Below are 11,171 nucleotides of genomic sequence, written 5' to 3' on the forward strand. Positions count from 1 at the left end.
ATATGTATATATATTTTATGTGCTGGAATGTGCAGAAAATAGGTTTAAATATTAAACAAATTTCTTCCAGTCAGAGAATGTTGCATATAATTAAATTTTTGCTTGATGCATGAAGTTAAAAGATTGAAACTAATAAAACAAGTTTTAAAAAGGGACTTTTCCATTTGATTACATTTTGTATGATGGATTGTAGAAAAAGTAGAATTAGGCTGAAAGATCTATCGCTTTATCACCTATTCAGGTTGTAAATCGTGTTTTTAAAAAGTAACTAAGTAATTAATTACTTACTGATTACTTTTTTCAAGTAACTTGATCAACACTGATTGCGAGCAGTGTCAGGTAAAGCAGTCACATCTCCATCATGGTGCCTATTGTGAGATTATTATATTATCTTATGCCACGTTATGTCCCTAATTAAGGATTGTGAAGCTATTATGTAGTTTTAGTTTGTATTATTCTCCTGAATTAGAAGAAGGTGATAACAATTACATTTGTTAAACGGATTTGTATTACATTGGACTGCTGATTTATTGTGAATGAATGATATTGTTTTACGATGCATTATACTGCTGAGTTATAAGAAATACTGTTTTCAGAGAGTCAGGATCTTGCTTTTTCTGATAGTAGAGGGGACAGAGAGCACATTCCACGCAAGCTTCACTCCCACCGTTGTTAAAGGCAGACAAAATGGGGAGCCAAGGCCATAAGTCAGTCTCGCTAGGTGTTAGAAAAATGTGAATGTTTAGGCTTTTATGACTAGGTGGGGGTTAACCCACCTACTCCATGACGTGCTGGCCAGTCACAGGAGCACGCTCAGTAAGAGACTGAGATTACCCATAATGCACCACTGAATCATTCCTGTACAACTCCTCAATCTAATGCACGGTACACACTGCAACAGTGACCTTTTACACACGTCTACGAGGTTCACAGGTTAGAGTTAAATGACAATCATATATATTCCACCCCTGTAATATTCTTGATATTTATAATTGAGTGTTTTGTATTTATTAGTGCTATTCCCTACATTTGTAAACTCTGTAACATATTGTATTATTTAATTAGTTTTGTCTGTTACCGTCTTGGAGCAACTGTAACCCACATCATTTCCTCAGAGATTAATAAAGCCCTCTAATTGATTCTAAACTAATCATTTATTTCTGTTTCGGCGTATACGTTCTTTATCTATTACGCACATTCTGTCATTTGGTGCTGATACCCAACCAGCATCTTCACTTTTGGCCACCAACAAACAATAGTCCCATTTAGAGACCTGCAAATCCCCGGTGCTTTAGCCATGTCCTGTTTGTATTATGGTCACTTGTTTCATGCCTAACTGGTTAGATTTAGCTACTACAAACTACTTTAGGCAAGAACAACCTTAAACAACAACACTGTCCTGCTCAAAAACAAAAACATTGAGCGTGACAGACTTGTCTCACTAATGCCCAAACCTAGTGAGTCCTGACTTGTTTATACTTCCCTTTGTCATCATTGTGATGGACACTGAAAGTGATGTCACAACCACTGGCACGTCCTCCACTCTGATATAATTTCACTATAAAACATAACATATAATGAACATATTCATAAGAACAGCAATAATAAAGGAACTTGAGTCACAGTCAACATGCAAAAATAACACGAACAATGTTACCTACTGATGCAACAAATCACATGCATAACCTTTCAATCATGAGTCACACTGAGTGAGTCACCTCTTCAACTCCACCCTGTGAGTCACGTTAGCATTCATCATGTTATTTATTCAAATCAAATCCAGCTCATGTTGACCCTTTAATACAAACGGGACAGAACGCAGTAAATGTATGAGCTTAGTATGTGTGTGTGCGCAGCAGCTGCAACTGTGTGGGCCCCTAAGTGTGTGTAACACAGAGTGCACACAGCTCTACAGAGCTCTTCAGACACAGACCATTTTCAAAAGGTGAGTTATTATCATGATGTATAATGAATAAAATTTGGAAAATCTACTTTAAAAAAAAAACAACCCACATGGGCTTTGGAGTTGACGTCACGCCGCAATGCATTGTGGGAGCGCGGCACCATTTTCGGGGTCTACGAATCAAAACAGACACACTGTGTTGGAACGACGACTACAAGATGCTTAAAAGCAGCTCAAAAGAGAACGGACTGTATAGAGACCGATTTCGTTCAGAGGCGAAGCAGCGGTACTTGCAGAAAATAGTGTGCATTGGAAATGTGGACCCGTATGAAATACGGCCGTGGAGTAGAAACCCTGAAGACCAACCGCTATTGACGTAGCCTGACATATGTTCGTACCTTATCTGTGGAGTCAGCGCGTACAAGTCGTCATTCAAACAAAGGTAAGTCAGCTCAAGTACTGCGTGTGAAATGCGTTTGATTTCCCTGCAAACATTCACATTAGTGCAGCATAAATTCATTCATGAGGGGAAATTACAGTGAGAACATGTGGAGGCTGTTAGAGGGATAACATAGTGAGTTCAGTGCATTAATGTGACATTGTCCTGAAGGATTTAGTTATTCTTTATGGTTAAAGAAATTGCAATAATTTATTCATATTTATTATAAATAATTCTAATTATACATCTTGCTTCCATATTTTTATCTTGTGTCACTAAAAATACATTTTATTTTAATTTTATACATTGATTAATGACCTGCAGAATCTCTTTATCATATTAAGTGATTCATAATTGTCACTTTATGCTTTCTCCATCTTGAAAGTGATGACATCCTTGCATTACATGCTTTAGGTTCATTTTCTGCAGGCAGATTTACACTATAACATGCAGCATTCTATAGATGGACACATAAAGAAATGAAAAATTACATGTATGTGCTAACTTTCTAAACACTTTGTTACATTTATGATAAAGTAGATGTTAGGATGCCTGGGTCGTTGACCCAGGGTTTTTGAGTTTATTATATTATTTATACTTTCTAGTTTTTGGTTTCTTTGAGTTCCGTCTTATGGCTTATGTCTCTGTCTTCTTTAGTTGCTCTGTCTCCCCTATCACCTGCATCCCCTTGTCTAGTTCGCGTCTATGTGTATCCTAAGTTCCTATATCCCCGTGTTCAGTCAGTGTTTGTGTCTGCCCTGTTCCCACGTCTCGGTTCCCTTTGTAGTGCCTGCCCGTGAGTCTGTGTTATGTTTCCTGTTTTACTTTGAAAGTCCATGTCTGATGTTAATGTGTCTGGTTTTGCTTCCTCTTGTCTCGTTAGGCCTGATTTGCCCCAGCTGTGTTTCCCTCCTGTTACCCATTCCCTGATTGCTCCCTCTGTGTATTTAAGCCCCGTGTTTCTTAGTGTCTGTGTCGCGATCTACCGTTTATTTTGCTGTGTGTTTTGGCATTCTGCTGGTGTTAGTTTATTTTTGACCTTTTTCTAGTTATATTTGAGTTCAGCATTAAAGCTGTTTTGGTTTAAGTTTGTCTTTGGAGTCTGCATCTTGGGTCCTATTCCTGTCTGCACACAGCCACACCTAACAGTAGATTAAACACATTTATGTCTGCCTTGGCTCATAGTTCTTGTCTTTAAATGAACTTTGTTTGTGTTTCAGGTCCTGCACTCTCAAAGACTGAATGAACCAGCATTGCAGCCATGGGTCACTTTGAGCATCACAGGGAAGGTTGAAGCCGCCCACTGCACCTGTAAGGCCGGAGTCGCAGAGACCTGCAGCCATGTCCCTGCTCTTCTGTTTAATGTAGAAGCAGCAGTGTTGATCTGTGGCACAAGGACTGTTACAGATGAACCTGCATACTGGGTTTTGCTGGGTAATGTGACCAAGATACAGTCAGTGGTTGGACATAAGATAGACTTCTCCTCTTCAGCTGCCCAAAAAAAGGCTCTTGATCAAAACATAAACAGACCATCTGTAGTGACAGGTAAAAGGAGTCGTCCTCAAAAAAAGAAAAATCCCACCTGCTACTGTGGAGGAGTTGTCACTGCTATAATGCCATAATGTTTTATCTAGGGGTCTAGATTTATGCCTGTAGTGTACTGCAGTGTAAATAATTTGCATTTACTGAATATGTACTGACTGAGTACCACTGTTCAAAAGTTGAATAAAGAAACTAATTTTTGCCTCTTTTTTTTTTTTTTTTAACACTTTATAGAACATCACACCCGTTACAATGTAGAATCCATGTCATTTATAGTTTACAAATGACAAAATGTTTACATAAAATCATGAGTGTTTACATGATATCACCCACTACTAACACTATTTTATTTACTGTATCTTTTGAAAAAATACAGCAATTTTAACAGCACAATACTTAAGAATATTTAACAGGAGCGGGTTTCATTCTTCCCTGGTTTTATTATCACACTGTTCACCAAACGCAGCAAACCTTCACCATCTTATCCAGGAGGGTCACCTCTTCACCCTCACATGGAAGAAGTAATCTGATTGGCATGGTGGTATGTTTGAAGCAGGTCCCTTGTGTAGCGCTGGAACCCAGTCACGATGTTTCATCCATTTCATAGGCTGGTTTGCTGCAATAATGCCAAATAATTAGCAACTCTATAAATAGAAGGTAGTTCTGCAAAATCACTCAGTAGGATGTTTGTTCTAATTTACTATGACCTCAGAGCGCATCGAAAATAAAACTAATAGGCTATAAAGAGTGATATGAACATATTTAGAACTTACCAGAATGAAAATGTCTGGAGCACCAACAGATATTTGGAGATGGAAGAGAACTGGATATCAGCTCGTCTCACAGCTGCTATCCAGGCTAGACGCCTTTGTTTGGTAACATCGATACGCGAGCTGCCTCATGTTGCTTCCAGGTGGGGAAAGAATGAAAAGACAAACCCTTTTCAAGCTTATTGTCTTGCCGGTCGTGCAATCGAACATTGCAGCCGACCACACAGCAAGAACGAACCATGGCTGTTTTGTGTGCCTTCGCTCCTTTTTCACTTGCACTTTGTTTAGACCCCCAAAATGGCAGATCGGGCCAAAATCCTTTCCACGCCCACCCCTGTGACATCACGCTCCAAAGCCCTATTAGATTTTATATATTTTCCCTTCTTACACTTATTTTATAATTAACAGTGTTTTTGCACAAAAAAGGTGATTCCCAAAAAGACACAAACTTTCCACATGTAGGCATGCTGTGCCAGAAGCTCTTTGAAGGTTTGAAGAAACTGGACCAAAAGGAGACAAACGCAGCGCTAAATGTGTCAAAAGCAATAGGAAATAAATCAGCAGTGACTGTACAAGAGACCTGAGAGATGGCGTCCAGTTGTTCCATCTTCTGTTTGCCAAAGTCTGATCACAAAGGGTGTAAATGGTCAGGTGGCTGTCAACAGGTCTTAATGAAGGGAACCAGTGAGAATAGGCTGAGTTATGCCAAACTCCACAAGAACTGGACAGGAAACTAGTGGTGAAAGGTCCAGAGACGAGAGAACAGAACAAAATGCAATCAACAAGAGATGTCCTCATGCAGGTCAGGGAATCTCATCGCAGCAGTGGGACAAACTCATCCTTCTTTAGTCTTGAGCAAGAAAGCTTACCCAATGGAGTTCAGGCTGTGTTGGAGAATAAAGGTGAGCACACCTGACTTTCTGACTGACTTTCAAGCTGTTTTTGCATAATATAAAATTTTTTATGCAGCCATCAGATGTATTTTTCATCCATAGCTACAAGGCTTTCTGCTTTATTAAACTTTGAAATAAAACTGTCAGGTGCATGAATTTGTAACTAACAGTGAAACAGACGATAACCATGATGTCGAATTCATCTGTTTGTGTTCTGCCTTTACAAGGGCATTGCACCAAGCGAAGGACTGATGAAACTAATACACCAGTTCCTGCTTAAACAAAGTGACAAACAAAGATTTGGGAATTTGTGTGTGTGTGTGTATCTGAGTCATGTGAAAGAGAACAAGGTATGTCAAGTGTGTTAATGTGTGTAACTGGGTATTTAGTTATTAGCTTTCTTTGTTGCTCCTCTTAATTTGATTCTTCTTTAACACAAACTGGCCCGACACAGCGCTGCTCACTCCAGGCTCAATGTGCAATCAAGTTAAATGTACAAAATGTGAAGGAAATGTGAAAGAGTATATAAAACACAAAGCCAAGAATGAGTATGCAAATGAGGCAGTGCAATGCTGGCAAAAATCCATGAATGCATAATTAATACACTTAATCGCTCCCATGAAATGGGTCAAGCTTTTAACTTTGCATATGTCAAAGCAGCTGCTTTACTGTAATGTTTGTTCCCATAGCCTGCTGACTGACAAAGTGATTGTTTTCTTCTATTTATTCTTTCAGATATTATAAATGAGAATACAGAGGAATATGTAATCGCCTACAGATTGAACACTGGGGACAGAATCACAAGATCCAAATGCTAAACATTAACCGTTATATGTGAGGTGACGTGTTTGTCGTATGAAGCCAAGTAAAAAGATTTGTAGGACTGAAAAATAACTTTGGGCTCCACACTTGTTTGTAACCCAGTGTTGATCTGCAGTACACCCCTGTGTTTCCACCCTTGGTTTAATTAGGTTGCTTCATTATTAGTCTGAATGCAACAGCTCACTGAGAGTCTTCAAAAGTTGATTTTTTTCATCTGGACGTAGCAGAGGTTGGCACTTAACAGATGGTACATCCGTCACCATCTTACAATGCTGTGATTGCAGCCATTCCCCAACTCTCTGTGAATGGTACTCATGACCATTGATCAATGATTGTTGATCAATGGTCATGAGAATTTGCATAATCATGATGAAGGAACTTACCTCCCACTGGGCTCCCACTTTTCTTTCCTTCTCTGTATTTATGAAGAACACTACAGCCACTTTGTGGCATCTTTTACACTGTATACACTGTAATTCCAGCCGTGCAGGTAATATACAGACATAACATTTATCAGAAATATTAAACAATTTAACACTAAATTGCTCGTGATGTCTGTAAGCATCTACACATGAACCTAAGATAATACACGATCATATACATTGGAAAAAATGTTTCTCACGATTAGGCAAATAAGCGAATGATTTCTTCGTGCTCCAAAATGTGAAGAGTCGTTGTTTTTGAACAGAGTGCTCAAAATTCTGCTTTCTTCCAATTAAGGAGAAAGTAAGTAGCATACACTGAGCCACCATTTGTAGAAGTGTGAATTGGGAACACACTACTAAATCTGAATTCATTCAAATGTTTACACCAGCAAATGAAAGCCAAATATTTGTCTAATTATCCCAGATGCTGTCTTGATCAACAGAAGGAAGAGACAAAGAGTGAGACAGCGAGACAGAAATGCAGAATAAATTGCATTCTTTAGTGATGCATGATAGATAACCTTTTTTCTAAACAGTGAGATGACACAAACGTAATCTTCGTGAGATATGCTCCATGTGAAACGAACCATTACAAAGTTATAGCTAAGATATTTGGATAGAGAACACCCACTGATCCTTTGTACAATGGAGGAAATCAATATTTGATTGTTAATACATGTTAATATAAGTGTGTGAGTGCAAACATTAGTAAGACATGTAAAATGATTAGTTTTATCTTCATTTATAAATTAATTTATATGAATTACTTTTCTCACCTTTTTTCCATTTTTATCAAGTTTTCTTATCTGTAAACACACAAACACATGCGTGGCCTTAAGTACGCACAAGATCATCAGATTTATTATTTTTTAAAATAACAATGACAAGTTCTCAGTTTTCATTATTGGACAAAGAGCCCTACACATTTTATAAGAACAGACTACACAATACCAAATAATTTTACCGTTAGTGTTTGAGAGCTAATCATGAAAGAGTCTGAAAACGTTTATTCTGTTACATGTTTGTTTGCCATAAAAAGAAAAGGCTGCCAGTGTGAATTCTCTTAGTGTGTTTTTGCTTTTCTTGTAGATAAAGAGCATGTGATGACTCCAAATGAAACCTGAATACCCCAATCAGACTCTGAGAAGCAATAATGTGATGATGAAAGGATTGCAGTATCAAAGCAGAAGTCAGAGTAGAGTGATTGGGAAGCGGGGCTCACTTTCTTAATCTGCCAAGGACTACAGTGCACAAAAGGGAAAGAGGCCAGAGAAAAGTCACCAAACAAGGAACTAAAATGAAGAAAGATGGAGGCCTGAAACAGGGATAAGAAGGTGTGCAAACCAAAGCATGATCATAAGAAAAACAAAGAAAAATGAGTTGCTGAAGGCAGTTTCTACCTTTTTTAGATACTCTTTGGATATAGAGGTGTCACACTGATTTGTTGTGTACTGTACTCACGTTCAGCTTGACTGCTGATAAATCGTTCATTGAGAGATTTTGAATATCTTTGTGAGTCCTGAAACAACAAAATCGGTAAGGAGAGAAAAAGAAAGACTCTTTTTAAAAAAAAATAAGAAGTCAGTCACCAAATACTGACCTTCACAAGTGACACTAGCATGATCGTCCCCTGATCAGGGTCAGCTGGAGGATCACACAGCAACAGCAGGAAGTAGAGCAGTGAGTGTAGGCTCTATATGACATATATAATTCTTACTGTGTTTGGGGATTTTTGTTAAGAGGAAAAAGCAGCAGGGTTTGAGAAACAGGGGCTCTTTTTTCTGGTTACAATAAGTCTAGACCTCGATCTAACTGGGCATCACATGTTCCAGGAGGGACACCAGAGGATTCCCAAGACAGCTGACAAACAGGATCTCGTTTTTTCTCTTTTCAGCTGTTCTTTGTTTTTTGTATGTGTTTGTTTTCTTATAGCTGCAGCAGTCGGAGAAGCACTTCCACTTATGCGCCCTCATAGTTTTTTCATGTATTTTCTCCCCTTCGCTTTGTTCCTGCCTTTTAACACTGCATCACCATATTACACATACACTTACAAATAATAACAGAAAGAAAAAAGTAAAAACACAAACAAGAGGAGCCTTTACAGGGTCTATAGAGCTCATCTCGAAAAAGCAAATATGTACAACGATGCACTCAGATCCTGATACTGACTGCAAGAGCTGCCAGGCACGAAGGCATTAAAAAAGTTGATTCTAATAATAAAGACAACCAGCCATTCAAGCGCTGAAGGTGAAAATGATGTTGAACGATTATTGTCTACATTTAGTCACTGAGCGTAGTAGAGCAAATTAATTAAAAAAATCTTGACTTTTTCTTGATTTTTTGACCCTTTTAAAAACAAAGTTTTTTGTTTACAGACCTAAGTAGAGACAATTTGTTGTTGTTTTTACAGCTGATCCATTGTAAAAAAAAAAGCAAAAACAAACAAATTTTGATAGATTATTTAAACAAACAGTAACGCTTTTGTCAATTCTTTATCTATTCCTTAATTACTCTGGAGAAGCAGGAACGGCTGTGGAGGAGGTCTTTATTAAAACGTAAAATACAGTTCAAAGTCATATATTTCTGCTCTCCTTCACATTTTCCAGCAGGCCAGATTGGAGTCCTTTTCTGTCCAGGTCTAGCACACTGGCCTTATGTTTGACACCCCTGCTACAAAAATGTCTTTTTGCTCAGTACGATGGCTCTCTGCATCCTGAAAGCTTTTTTAAGAAAGGAAGAGCTACACGAGTTTGTTGAACACCTTTATGGTACTGAGCAGGTACATGTTTTTATTTGAATAATCAGCAACCTTTTTCTTCCAGCATGCCCAGAGGAACTCCTGCACTTCAACTAAAACTGTAAGATTTTTTTTCCAATCCATCTGAGAAGAAGTTATGTGGAGACCTCCAGAGGCTACCAGAATGTTTTTGACTTTTGCTTTGCAGACAAAGGGAAACAGTCTCTCATGTTCTCTGACAAAGACAAAGCCCTGCAACCAGCTCTGAAATAAGCCTAAAAATCAATATGAGATTCAAGGCCAAACACAGCAAGTAGCACATTCTGATTGCTAACAGTAAAAATTCTTTGCACAGATATGCTTCGACTTCCCCTGACAGTCACAGAGACCGCGGCGCCATGAGAACGCCACATCAATCCTCTGCTGTAAACATGTGGATGCACTGTTATTCCATTTTCTATATGAAGAATTCATTCCATTGCCCATACCTTTGTGTCAGAGCAGCAGGGTTTATGCTGGTTAAGTGCAACTAGTTTAAATCCCCAAGTGAGCTGAAAGCTACAAGCAGAGAATGTGACATGAATAGCATCCATCCCTCTAAGCAGCTGCTGTGGAGGCGCTTGTCCTAAAGTTTAACATTAGACAGAAGAAGACTTTGAAATCTTGTGTTTAAGCGTTCAGATGCAAAAGCCTCTAAATCTCTGTGGAAACAAAACAGAAAGTGATATCAGTCAATAGTGTTCAATTTTCAGATGTTTTTACGTGTAACTCTGCTAAATCGCACACTGAACCTTTTCCAACAGATGTTCTGTTGGCAGAAACCTTTGCGTGGCGCTTCCCTCTGTCAGCAAACACAAGAATGTCCACAGGGCGCGAATCAGATCACATTCAAGTAGTTCAAGTTTCATTTATCAGACTGTTAGGATGTTGCTGTAGCTTCATGCAGTACTTTTTTGACATGTGTCTTGACATCACCACAATACACGCTTTTCATTTATTTCAAGGGATTTATTTTGATACATGATATTATGTTAATATTGTTTTTTATCTGTTTAGCAATATATGCTATCATGTTGTGTCGCGGTTTAATGCTGATCAACTTGTTCAGTGTTTTATTCTGAATCCTGCTTTTATCATTTCTATCAGCTGCATCTTTACTGAAAAAAGCACAAACCATCGAACAAACAAGGACAAACAATCACATTTGTTAAACAAAACAACGATTAACCCTGCAGTGCCCGAATCATGAAATTGCCAGAAAATCTTGAACCTGGACATTTTCATTTTGGGAGATTTTAGATATTCAGGACTCTCGAGTACCTAGGAGGGGTGTGGTCCAAAGGAGGAGTCTGGGGTCCCCTCGCCTGAACTGAACCGTTGAGGAGGGTGCAGTGTGGCAAAGGCTTTCAGGTTGTCTGCTGTGTTTTAGTCTGCTGAATCCAGGTTGGGGTTCTGTTGAGTTTCCTCCAAGGTGCTTTCTGGGTTGCTGCTCTACAGCTGACTCACCTGTTTTCATCATCTTCAGTTATATCTAACAACTGGTGCTGGTGCCAGTCTTCACATGATAGTCAGCTCATCTAGTGGTAAATAGGCTCATTATACTCAGCATTTTAACACACTTGTTTCAGATTACTTTTCTT

The sequence above is a fragment of the Diplotaxodon limnothrissa genome, linkage group LG2 (genome assembly GCF_057381915.1).
Source record: "Diplotaxodon limnothrissa isolate DT_005_m linkage group LG2, D_limnothrissa_male_GT1.1, whole genome shotgun sequence".
NCBI lineage: Eukaryota > Metazoa > Chordata > Actinopteri > Cichliformes > Cichlidae > Diplotaxodon > Diplotaxodon limnothrissa.